This window comes from Drosophila grimshawi, unplaced genomic scaffold, assembly GCF_018153295.1.
Source record: "Drosophila grimshawi isolate 15287-2541.00 unplaced genomic scaffold, ASM1815329v1 contig_44, whole genome shotgun sequence".
NCBI lineage: Eukaryota > Metazoa > Arthropoda > Insecta > Diptera > Drosophilidae > Drosophila > Drosophila grimshawi.
In genome coordinates this window covers 11,002,071-11,016,004 of record NW_025063240.1, presented here as the reverse complement: position 1 = coordinate 11,016,004, position 13,934 = coordinate 11,002,071, and positions in this window count along the sequence as shown.

The window sequence follows — 13,934 nt, the reverse complement described above, 5'->3', positions numbered from 1 at the left end:
TCGAGGCCAGCGTCCATAAGGGGGTGGCATTGGCCATGGCCCTGCTTCTCCACGGTTACATTGTTGTTGGTGGTTGCGCAAACCACCAAAAAGAAAGAAGGACAGACTAAAAAAAGAGTCCACACCAACGCTCAATACTCAAACACACACACACGCAGACACACACACACACACAGACATACACTCATGCATATGCAAATTAACGGCTGTTGAAAATAAAAATGGAGCAGCCGTAGCAGCAGCGGCAGCGGCAGCGCCGTCAATGGCAGGACAGTGCAAGGCACTGCTGGCGTCAACAGCGCTGCCAGCGATTTTTTCTAATGAAGCGATTTTTGAGTTGAACTCAACACTCAAAAGCAAAAGCGGGGAAAGTCCACAAAAAGTAGCTACAAGTGCATGATGAGTGCAAAAAATCGAAAGAAAACCAAACAAAATGTACAAAATGGCCAAGTCCGGCTAAAGTAAAGGTAAGGTGGCCAAGTGCAGAAGACTGAGCGATTATGTAGCTAGTGAGCCAAAAGATACATCAATACAAAGAAATACGCAAACTCAAAACACACAAACACAGATACAAACACATCTAAGCACCAACTAAATCAAAGCCACGAGGGAAGGCGTCAAGCGAATAAAAATCCATACATACACAAATACTAATGTATATACCAATAAGTGAGTGTGTGTGTGTTTGAATGTGTGTGTGTGTATATTCACCTAGCAACAGCGAGCGACCCAAACTCTCCGCTCACCAATACCAGTAGCAGCAGCCATCAATACACGTGCCGCACTCTATATACAAAAAAGTATGTGCAAACGCCATGGAAAAAAAATGTATACAAAATAAATATAAGGGAAAAAATATTTGCCACCCTGCCACAAATTGAGGGTGACTCGCCGTCAACCACCCACAGAAACCACCGGCATTTGAGTCACAGTCACAGTCAGGCACAAAAAAAAAAAAAAAAAATTGAAAAAAAGAAGAGGAAAAAAAAAACAGAAAACAGAAGAACAGCAGCAAAATATACTAAAAATCCAATATGGCTACAATTTGCCAAAGCGGCCGAGAGCAAAGGCGACGGCGTCGCGAGAGCGCGCACAATAATAACAACAACAACAACAAGAATGAGAACGTTGAGAAAAATTGTACATGGAAGTTGTATTTGCCCTGGCAATGGCAGCAGAAGGGCGCGCGTCATTGAGGGGTGGTGGTGGTGGGTGGGCGTAAAGTGGCGCGCAGAATTTATATCTAAAAAGCAAAAAAAAAAAAACTCCGCCCCCTTTTTTAAGACAAGCGTCTGCGCGAAGGTAGCAACGCTGGCGCAACGCCAGCAGCACAAACAACGACAGTATAAGCAGCAGCAGCAGAGGCAGCGGCGACATCAGCAGTAGCAGCAGCAGAGGGCAGCGACAGCGACTGAGAGTGTCATCGCCATATCGTTGAGCTGTTGCTGCTGCTGTTGCTCTCTCGCTCGCTCTCGCTCGCACGCTCTGAGTAATTAAATGCTTATTAACGGTTCGCTGAGTCTGTGCGCCATCTAAAAACTCGTTAGCCTCGATATAATTAAACTCAGTTGCTTTGCACTCTGCAGCTCTCGCCGCTGAGTGTGATGAGAGAGTGCAACGCTAGCAGCAGCAAAGCCAGCAGCAATAGCAGCAGCAGCAGCAGCAGCAGCTCAGCAACCCCTGTAACTCACACTCGCTGGCTGTGCACCTCTGCGCCTCTGCACCCCTGCAACCCCACCCCTTTGCTGCCATGCAAGCCCTCCCTCTACTGTGGCCAACTACGTAATGCAAGTTTTTTTCCCTCCTGCTGCTGTTGTTGCTGGCGTATTTCTTTTTGCGGTTCTGCAATTCTCTGTTTTATTTTTTATTCGTGTATTGCACTTTTGACGCCATTTTGAAAATGTAATTGTGTGCATTTTAGCAAGTGATTGCCATAGGCAGCAAAGCTACAACAACAACAAAAACAACAATAATGCGAACAGCTAGATTCGCTATCTGGTATATCCATAACTTATGTGGGGAAGTACAGATGTCACCAAGTATTCCATCTTCTGCTGCAGTCTCCAATTAACTGATGACGTTTATTTAATTAGCCACAGCCATTTGTGAGGGAACTTTTGCGTGCATCGAAAGTTAAATGTTTCCCATAAGTACAGCTTATAGACATGACTATTGTTTATACGATCATTCATCTTGTACAGCTGCTCATAAGACCAGTGGATGGGCCGACCGTTCTAGCCTAGTTTCGCCTTTTTTGGTCATGCACATTGGCCCTCATTTAGAATAAATTAAAAAAAAATTAAATAAAAAAAAGAAATTAATAATCATCTGACAGGGCCTAAATAGTATTCGTATTCTTGGTAGCAATTAAAATACACTAATATCGCATGAAAAATTTGCAGCAATCTATCCGCAGAGCAACTTGAATAGCAACACCGATATTAGCAACAAAATACACAAACATATTTTTAATTATTTTAATTAATTTCAGTCTAAATCGGCGCTTATTTGGTGGCCCATTAAAATGTCATTAAAAGCGACAATCGGGTTTCGTTTGCCGTATTTTTCTTTTCGTTGACTGGAAACTATATATATGTGTTTATATATTATTCATTATCTGCTTTTAGGTTTTGTCTAACATGTTAAAAGGTTCTTATATATTGTTTTCCTGCAAGTTAATAGTTTAATTATAGTTTATTATTGAATTGCCAGTTCTCTATTATTACATTTAAGTAATTAGAAAATTATTTTGTGCAGCGTTTATAATTTTTGATCTCACAAAATGGAAGTAACTAATTAAAAACACATGCAATTGAATTGTGTAACTGTGAAATTGAATTCTTATTTATTGGATTGCTTTATTTACCATAGCTTAAGCTGCTCATTAAACATTATTGCTCACTTTATATCCATTCAATGATAAAGTCCTTCAAAATGTTTAGAATGGCTCATTTCAATTGTACTTCGACTCTTTGAATATTCATTGAATATTTCAGGCAATTTAACGCTAAATAAAATGACGCACTTTTATTTTTAAGCGTTGTCAATGAAATTATTCACGAACATAAACACACACGTAGAAAATTTGAACTCTTTTTAAAGTGAACCCTTTCGACACGCACTCGACAGCCCCAGCGGACCCGGACCCTTTGGGGTTTCTCTGTTCGACGCGAGCGACGCCGGCAAACTGGCGGTGTCGAAAAGTTGCCGCCGTCGCGGAAAAACGCATCAATTTGACCGGCACTTGAGAAAAGAAGACAAAAGCAAAAGCTGCGTGCCCATTGTTGTTGTTGTTGTTATTCTCCTGGTTGTTTGTGCCACGCTCAAACCTTGTTCGATTTTGGGCACACACACACATTCACACTCGAAAGGGTTGAGTCCACAGTTAGGCATTATTAGGGGTTGGGGATTCAGTGGTGGGGGTTGTATTCGAAAAACAAAACACAAACAAACGCAACGCAACGCAACGACGCACGCACTAAAAACAACTCAGCTATTGAATATGGCTGTGGCAACACGGAGAGGGAAATGGATGTAGCACTGGGTGCTATCGCTTTTCCTGCTTTCTGCTGGCCGCTTATCCTTTTGCAAAACGTTGGCCCGGCAAAAGCAGAACGCATTGTATATGTCTCATTGAGCATCTCCCGCTCTCTGAGGCATGTGGAATGTGTGGTCAGCACAAAAGTGTCAACGTTTAAGGGTTAGCCAAAGGGTTGGGTTCCGTTGTCGTTAGTTTCGGTATCGTGGAGTGTGGTGTGTCAGGGGTGGCTTTGCCACATATACCAAAGCCACTCAACGTCCGAGCGAAAACCACTCGTTGTGAGGGGAAAATAAATGTGCTGGCGTTTCACTCGTCGGCGATGTTTTGCGATGTTTTTCTGCTTGGCTCGCCGCTCGCAGCTGCTGCTGCTGCGCTGCTCACTCGCGTGTGTCGAGCGCTCCGCCTACTTTTTCGTATTGTGTTTGTGTTTTGTCTCGCTTCGGTAGTGAGTTGCTCGCTCTGAGTGAAATCGCTTGGCGGGGGACTGGCTATGATTTTGCTGCGTTGAGCTCGCGATGTTTTTCTATGCGCTCGTCGCAAACTGTTCCCAGGTCCTTAGAAAACATCGCACCGAAACCTGGCTAAGGAGTGTCTGTGATTTTGTGGTGCGTGACTTTGCTAAGGATGAAATAATTCGCTGAGTGAATTTTTTGTAATTCGTTGTTGTGTTTGCTTTGTGCGTGTGTGGATTATTGTGATATATGGTGCAACTAGTCGAAAATTGATTAAATTTTGTTGTTCAAGCATTTATCTTTATTAGCGGCGAACAATTTGAATTTCATTAGCCACTCCATAAAAATGTCTTAAAATCAATGCTCTCTGCTTTGACAGTCTCGCTTGGGCGCATAGTTTAATTTAAAAACTGCTTGTAATTGCTGCGACAAATTAACATAATTGACGTGCACGCCAGACACAAGTAAAGCCAAGATTACTGTCACTGCCATCCCCTGCTCGTCCCCAGTCCTGCTGCTCTGGTCTGCGAACAAAATGCGCAGCAGGTGGCCGCCAGTTGAACACAGAAGCAGAAGCAGAATCATAAGAGAGCAGCCCCATCGATTTTCATTTTGCCATTTCATTGGATGGCTACACAAATGCTGTCACAGCTACTCATGTCCCGTTTGTTTCGTTCTATGTAATTTTGTTTTGCCAAATGCCAAATCTAATAAACATTGAAAATCGCATGCTGGCCATTATTTTCATTACTGCAAAATGCTAACGCAACAAACTTGCAACCTCATTGCATGTTAATTGATTTTTATGTGCAGCGGGTTTTTCGCTTTCCGCTGGATGGCACTCTGACTCTGTGCCACAAGGGGCGAAGAGTACAGAGTGCTACAGTAAACAGAATAGAAAAACAAGCATTGATTCGAATCGCTGTCTCCCAGTGACAAGTTTGCGAGCTGACGCCATCTAGAGGCAGAAAGTGGAAGTGCTCAAAGTCCTGGCGGTCGAATCTGTATGTAAAATCTGTTTGAAGGGCATTAGAAATGTGGTGTGAAACTTCTCTAAGGCAACAGTGGTACAAAAATTTGCAGTTACTTGTGGATTTAAAGGGCGAGTTCTTCAAATGTTATCATTTATTAATTTTTATTTAAAAATATGTTTAATTAATTTTTATATTTAAGTCCAACTACAAGTAAGTTTTAACTTAAGATAATAGTTTCCAGACTTAGATAATTCATATACAATTTTAGAGCAGAACATCTATTTCTTTTCAGTTTCGCTATCAATAGCAATTTTTTATTCTAACAAATCTCCATCTAAAGTGTAATATTCTTTGAATGTTAAGCTTCAAATAGTCATCCATTAGCCTGGCAATCGTATCTGTATCTTTTTTCTTAGAACAGAACATATATTTGTCTCTCTATTGAAATTAATAGAATATCATTCTTTGATCGTTTATATATTTTCATTATCGTCACACGGATTCGGAAGCAGCATCTGTCTCTGAAGTGTAATCTTCTTTAAGTGTTAAGTTTAAAATCGTCCTTCAAATGCCAGCCAATAGTTTATGTATATATTTAGCACTGTAACCGCATTGAATGCCCTACAGCTACCCTATGAATATTCATAACTTAACGCATCGGTGTCACAAAACTCATCAAAATCGAACGGGATATTTGTAATTTTTTGTTAACGGCAGAACAAACGCAGGACAAATTCCGTTGGCTTAGTTTACCGTTAATCAAGTGAATACGCAGCGCAAATCCGCTGCACCGGCCAAATGAACCGTTATCAATTACTGAACGGGTGCGTGAAACGCATCCTTCGAACTCCGCAACCATTTCCCAATTAAACGTTGTAATGCAAATGCCAGCAGATAAAGTGCATGCGATAGGAGTCCTCGACATCGAATTCCAATCGCATAGGGTCGAAGGCGACGGCGAAGGCGAATGCGAAGGGGTTGCAGTTCGATAAAGTTGCCCCTAAGCGGTGGGCAAAGGTTGATGAACTGCCAAGAAGTTTTCCATCAATGTATCTCCTCTTTGTGCTATTCTGACTGAAGATATATTGCGCTGAAAATAATCGAATAGAAACCCTTCTCAAAGTAACGCATAGGTCAGGATTGCAACATTTGATATGCTGCGTGCTGAAAATTCCAAAAATATGCAGCTTGAGCAATCGACAAAGAAAAACACAGTGAGAAAATGATAGATGTATAATTTGTTTTATTGATGCTAAATGTGTAAAAAGGAGTCTTGCTCAATAAGCAAAGGTTTAAGATTATTATTACTCATCTGAGAAATAAGGTTTTATTTACCAGCTTAAGTCGATATTGTAAACTTAAAGTTATCACATAAATTGCATAATAATATATCACTTTGCAGCACATTTGTAACGTTTTGCTTCACTTAGTCACTTAATTGTTTTGATCAATGCTGGTCGACAGCCCTCCAAGAGCACGGTATTAAGTTCCTACGATTATTGCAATTTGCACGTAGGAACTCTATACCTCGCTAATGGTAAATAGACTTCGTTATCTTTCGGTTTTGAGATTTGAGTTTCACTTGTGCACAATGCAGCTCACATGTCTACTTACCCAATGGTAATGCTTAAGCTTCTCCCACTTAGTTGTTTGACTTGTCAGTTTTAAGCCGCAATTAAAGCCATAAACGGATTATAGACAACATTTTTTTCCATCCAGATATTGGTATTGGCTTCATGGCGAAATTGATTCAATATTTGCCAAAGTCGCCTGTCTGTCTGGGCACTCCAAAAAATGAAAGATACAGTAGCTTAAAGATATGTGTGTGCGTGTACATGTATGTAAACGTGTGTGGATATTTTAGGTCTGGTCTTAAAATTTTATACTTGCCCATTAGCCGCCGGCTGCCTGGGCAAAAAAAAAAATGAGCTGAGCGAAAGGATGAGGTAAAGAGCGCTGTAAGCACTTATGTCTTATGCACATTAGCCATAAAAAGATGGAAAGTAGAAGATACAGCTACTCTGAAGCTGCTGCTAAGTAAAACTAAGAGAAAAAACCAAAATTAAATGTATCTTAAGGCATTAGACCACAATGTTGTGTGGCACCAGTTGTGGCTAACTGCAATGCACTTAATAAATTGCCAATTCAAACGTCGACACTTGAAATTAAAACAATTCCGTTTGTTGATTTCTAACCTTGAATTATCTCTATAATTTTCCACCCGCTTGACAAACAGACATTTGAACTGACTGACTGACTGACATACAGTCACAGCCATATAGTGCAACTCACACCCGCCTGAGCCGGGCCACGCTAATTACCCACTGCAATACAAAAAACTAATCAATTTGATTGATTTATCTGACAGTACTGCACAATTTGACATTTTGAAAAGGCAGCAGCAGCAACAGCAACAGCACCCGACACAGCGGCAACAGCTCTTTAACGCCCACAGCAACAACAACAACAACAACACAAACAACAGCAAACAACAATCAGCAATGGCCACAATAACAATCTGCATATACAAAAACACTTTGTTGCACACAAATTATCATTTCAATTATATGCAAAATAAATGCATTTGATTGTCAAGTTACTTTGGCTATGCGCGCCGTGGCCACAAGTATCTGTTAGATACATTCGCTTAAAGTGTTAACCGCTTTCGAGCCACACAACAACCGTGATTAGCATTTAGTTGCTGCCTTTTCGGATTTTTGCAAGTCGTTTTTGTTTTCTTTTGTTTTTTTTTTAAATATTTTATTTGTGGTTCACTTTTGCCATTCGGTAGCTATGAAAATCGCCCGCCTGCTGTGCTAAAGCGATTTTTCACCGGGGGCATGCCAATTGTTGACATGTGTGTGTCATGTCACGAGAGAGTTAGGAGTCAGCCAAAGACGCTGCTCTCTGATGCAGCTGCTTAGCGTCACATAATGGCGCCATAACTTGTGGCAGGCGAGCCAAGTCCAGGTTGAGTACATAAACTGGCGAACGCTGATTAGCATCGGGCTGGCAGTCAGGCAGTCAGGCAGGCTTGAACCATTCAGCGACTGCCTTTGATTGACAGTTTGCATACAAAGCGTCAAGCAAAACCAAAACCAAAACAAAACGAAAGAAAACCAAAACCGAAAGCAAAACAAACAAAACAAACCAAACGAAACGAAATTCGCACATAAATCGCCTGAATGCACGTTGCGATACATCTGAAAGATACTTGAGAAGCTTACGACAATTGCTGTGCTGGCAAACGACGCACAGATGTTGCCATTGACTGTCTAACTGAATGACGAACTGTCGGTGCTTGAGTTGCCTGAGTTGCCAGAGTTTTTATCGCCAGCCGTTAAGTGTTGACGTTTGGGCTGCTGATTAGCCGTCTGCTTTATGGGCTGGCCAAAAGCGTTAGGGTCAAGAGTTGTGCAGCTGCTTTGGCTAGCTTTTAGTTTTGTCAACGGTGGGCAACGGCAACAAGCAGCATCATCAGGATCTTTGGCTTTGAGAAAACTCAATTTCGAATGTGATGCCTCTCACATTTGCAGATCAAGCTGACAAGCGACCCATTTCACTTTGACAGACTAACCGACACACAGACGACAGAGAGTCATGCAATCTTTCACTTAGAAAGAATTAATTAAAACGCCAAATTGCAAGCAGCAGCAGCAACAGCAGCAGCCAGAGCAAAAAGCAGCAGAACAGAAAGTCCACAGAGTCATGGTTTAAAGCGTTGAAAAAAATTAATTAAGCCAAGTAAATTAAAATGTATCAGACCTGGCTACGTTGCCTGATGCACGGCCACGCCCAGCCAGCGGCAAATGTGCAACGCCTCCAAACGGTAAAACGTGCTCTGAAATTATGATAAAGTTATATATTTTTTTTTCTTTTTGCTTGTTTTGCTCTTTTGGTTTTTCGATTCGACCCTCTGGGGAGAAAAAGAGAACAAATTATTCCGTGTCCGTCGTGGCATTTAATGTTTATATTATTTAATTACTGCTGAGTTCCTTTCTTACTGTAGCATGTTGTTTCTGACCAGGCTCTGTTCTCGTTTGTAGCTCATTTGTAGGCAGTTGCTTGCCGTTTGCCATTTTGATGAGCTTACTGGCTTTGGCAGGCGACTGCAAATTGTTGATGTGCGACTGCAATAGGTAAAAAAGAGATAGACTTAGAAACGGATGAATTTGAGCAAAAACATTTCAATTTTATATTAAAATGGTTTAGTCAAAGTGTTGGACACGTTGAATGTCCGGCGCCAGACGATTGCCAAGCTTGTCATAACGCAAAAGTGAAGGTTCGGCCATGAAGAGTGGGCAGCTCAGCTTAATTCACCTGCTGTGCTGTATGTGGTGTGTGTGTGTGTTGTGTGTGTTGTGTGTGTGTGTGTAGACTACTGCTATTAGTGTAAACGTTCAATTTTATGTTATTGCAAATTGCCGTTGACAGAGCGTGGAGCGCAAAGAGCATATAAGATCCGATACTCTGTATTGGCAGTCCAATCTGGTCTTCGGTCAGATTGACTTGGTAAATGTCTAGCACGTAGGAGTCGAGATACTTTCCTTACTTGACAACTTATTTGAGATCCAATTGATTCCTTCAAATTGCAACTTTCATATGTTCAAATTAGAATCATTTATCTCGCATCTGCATCAAGTTTAATATATGCATGTTATTTCATTTACAATCTATCTATCTATTGGATACAATTGCCTTGTTAGCCTCATCTCTGTATCTACTCATCAGTATTGGTGTTTACTGTTTGTGTATCTATGCATTCAGTCGATAAGGTCTGTTCGTTTTCATTATGTGGTCACTATTATTATTTCGTTCAATTTCATTGCTTTATAATCGCATTTTAATTTTTGCCTTTCGCCAGCGACCACAAAAAAGATAAACAAATAAAATAAAAATGGATATATGGATGTGGCTCACAGCTAGCTACGCAGCGGTGTCATCTTGATGATGATCAACAGGCTGCCAACTGTCGGACGTGCTCGTGGACATGGATGAGGCAACGTCAGCGGCAACGGCAACGGCAACGGCGAGCCTCTCTGGTGTTGTGGCGACGACAAAGTTGTACGTTTTCCATGTGCCATGTCCGTTGTCAACAATGTCTGTCCGCTGTCCACCGACATACTCTGCTGGCCACGTTACATGTCTTTTGTGAAAGGCAACCAAATTACGAGCACACATCAACGGATACACATGGCGCATACTGAACTATAAGTCTATAGAGGCGATACATTGCAGTTTCATTGATACAAGCTGAAAGTCATATTTAGGAATTAGACTTTGTCTGCTTGGAGACTTGGTTTATGGATCGATGGTATCAATCCAACATGTCTAACTCTGTCTGTTTTACGCTGGCATTTCTTTTTAGTTGCTTTTAAGGATTATTTTTGTGTTTGGCAGTCAGCCTTCAGCTGGTGTCATTTATCATTTTAGTGTCTGTAATGGTTAGAAAGTATAGATCTGCTGGATTGGCTCAATTACTAGTGTATTTTGTGGTATGTATGTTATGAAGTCATAGATTTGTAATTATTTTTGCACTGACAATTTAGTGCGGCTGGCCTTTGACGCTGATTGATTGCGCTTGTAACTAATCTGTACATTTATTGAGTTATCTGCCTAGCATTTATAATTTGAGCATAGAGTCGGAGCTTGCCATTCCATACCAAAAGCTGACCAATTAAAAGCAAACGGTTTTCGAAACGCAATTAAACGCCATTTAACGGCAACGTCGACAACGATGATGGCGATGTCGATGGCGATGGCGAAAAGCTGTGCATGCAAAAATCGCTTCCTCATTGGCAGGCAACGCACATTAAAATTCCAGCGGACCAACATAAATTTTCGCACTGATTTCTTTGGCATAGGCTGTTGCGGTGGTCAGAGGGCGAGTGTGTGTGTTTGGCTAACATGTGTGTGTGTGTGTGTGTGTGTCTGTATGTGTTTGACCAGTTCCAGAACATGTTGTGCCAGCATTTGGACATTGAACATGGCCACGCAGCACGCAGCTTATCAATCGTGCCACTGCATTCAGATGCTGAGTTCGATGCCGCAGCCGATGCCGATGTTGATGTTGATGCAGATGCAGATGCAGGTACCGTCGAGTCCCTCCCAACAGGTTACAAGCAGTCAGCTACAAGTTTGCTATTAATTTGGCCGCGCTTCACGTCCCTCCCCCTCTCGTCTGGGGTTGGCAGTTGGTTTTCAGCAGTTGCCTTGTTGAGTTGTCAGCTGGGCTGCGAAGGCAACAGCGACTGCAAACTTGCAGCCTGGCGCGTGGTTATTAATGAAGTCAATCAGCAATTTTGACAGAAATTTATCTATAAACGTCTGCATTCTGCCAGGCAACATGTTGCACAGTCACACAGTTACACATCAGAGGCACTGGCACACGCACACTTTGCTGCAAGTTGCTAATTTTGCGCGGCGTTGAAACATGTTTACAGGCAACTTGGCAACCAGGTGAGCTGGCAACCTGGCAACCAGGCAACCTGGCTAACTGACAGCCTGGCACTCAGTTCCGAGCCTAGCACTTTTATTTATTTAATTTTCTTTTATGTTAATTTGAAACCTGTTTAATTACCAAGTGGCTTTCGTGGTAAGTACAACTGTTGCCTTTTGCTTTTGCTTTTGCTTCAATAAAATTGCAGACAAGCGTTGCATTCAACTGAATGCGCTACAAGCCGCACTAAGGATACCTGAACTTGAAGAGATGCATTGCTATAAATAGTATTCAATGACGAAATTTGCATGGAATAATTATAAAATAATTAATAACTTAATACATTTTGAAAATAATCAACAACTAGATATAAAATTGCCTTTGCTATATATTTACAGCTCATTTCCATTGGCGTCCCAGCCTATTTACTGACTATATGTACATGGTACACATGCCAGGCCATCATACTTGCAACTGTTTGCAGCCCAGTTTAGCTGCAAGAAATATAAATATTTGTGTGCTACCTGTACAACTAGGCAAAGACGAACGGTATATTTAATTATCACAATTTTTTTAATTTGCAAATATTTTCGATTGGTCTTTGCCCCTCCCCGTTGCCGATTCTGTTTAATGGCTTTAATCAATTTTCGTTTTACGTTGACCAAATGAAAACAGATACGAGTTTGGGTCTCATGTGCCGGGCCGGGCAAGTTGAATAATTATTGAAGCTGTGGACAGTTGGCATACGAATTGCAACGTTGTCTGAGCCAATTAACTGCAAAGAGATGCATAAATAAAAAGCGGAATAGATTTTTATACAATAATAATTATTGATTATTTGCTGAAGTAGATTTGAGTTAGTAAAATTAAGGAAACTCGTGTTGATTAATGAGAACAAAATATTTAGCTCGTACTGCAAATGTGAGCTGCAAAGGAAAGCGTAAACAAAAAGGTTAATTAGATTTTATACAATAATAATTATTGATTAATTTGCTGAAGAGGATATGATTTAGTAAAATAAAGGCAACTTGTGTTGATTAATGAGTAGTAAAGCTTTCTGCTTTCGAAAGCAAGCAACAGGCTGTATTCGAATCCAAATACCAATTCCTATTTCAATTATTTACTTTTCTTCATTTGTTTTGATTATTTCCATTGTCTCTTCTGCATTGCTCAACTCCATACATATTGTAACCCAATTTGCCGGCAAATTCCTTATTGTTTCTTTAAAACGTGGCTTCGTTTTTTATTTTTTGTATTTTTTGTTGTTTTGAAGACCTCTGCTTTGGCATTGCCTGCCGCATTTTAATTTCACTTTTCGCGGCAAATTTTTCTTTGCTTTTCCTTGCCGTTTTCTTTTATTTCTCCCAACGTCGACGATGACGACGTAGCCGGCAAACTTTTTAATGTCGCGCGGCTGCTGCAGCTAATTTAGCTGGCGGTTGGATGGGTGGGTGTCTGGCGGGGCTGGGAGGGATGGTGTTTTTATAGGGAGCCATTTCCTTGGCATGGGTGGGGTGGGCGTGTGCCTCGACTTGGAGCACAGACTTTGCCAGGCAGTATCTTTTGGTTTTGGCTTCATTTGCCAGCCAAGTCAAGGCAAGTCAAGGCAAGGCATTCTCTTGTTCTGCTCTTTCGTCCTTGTCGCTGTTCGTTCATTTTCTTGCAATGAAATTAAAAACAGCAAGGTGTCGTTGCACACACACACACACACATATATATATATATATATATATATACAGTCGGAGCCAGGCAATGACACAGGCATGCCTTGGCAGAAGTTCGGGCGCCGCCTGCAACTTCCAACTTTGCGTGGTGGTGCGGCTTCCCACCGCCCCCAGTACTAAATGAAAATGAGTAAAGTTTGCGTTTTTCGCACTCACAGGAAAGCTGAACGAGGAGAGGCCAGCAGGCAGCCAGCCAGGCAGTCAAGACTGGCGAGGCAGCCAGGCAAGGCAGCCTTGAACAGCGCCTCTTTGTTGATTATGCACTTCTACAGCAGTGTTGTCGTCGTCGTCGTCGTCGTCGTCATCATCATCAGCAGTGCTATCATCATTATCATTGTCCTCGTTTGCTTATTAACCCAGTTTCAGTCTTTCGTCTTGGATGCTGCCGGCAATATCCTGCTCGCTCTCTCTATCTCCATCTTTATCTCTGTCTCTGTCTCTTTCTGCTCTGCTCTGCTCTGCTCTGCTCATTTGTGTGGGTGGTGGTGTTTATTTTTTGTGTCCTTGTTTTAATTTTAATTTTTGTTTGGTCTACGGTTCGTTTTTTGCTGCTGCCTTCTTGGGCTTTTTTTTTTGCTGGCAATTTGGTGACGTCGTCGCTGGTTGTTCTCTCTTCTTTTGCATCATCTTATGCTTCCTTGTTGCCCTGGTTTATGTCGTCATCATTTGCCTGCCTCCCTTTGTTTCTAGGTCAAGAACTTTTGCCGGCTTTGTGACTTGTGCAGTGCCTGCTATTTACAGCCCTGATTTGTTGTTGTTTTATTAACTGATGACATTGAAATTTCTCATTTGTTTGTGACTGAG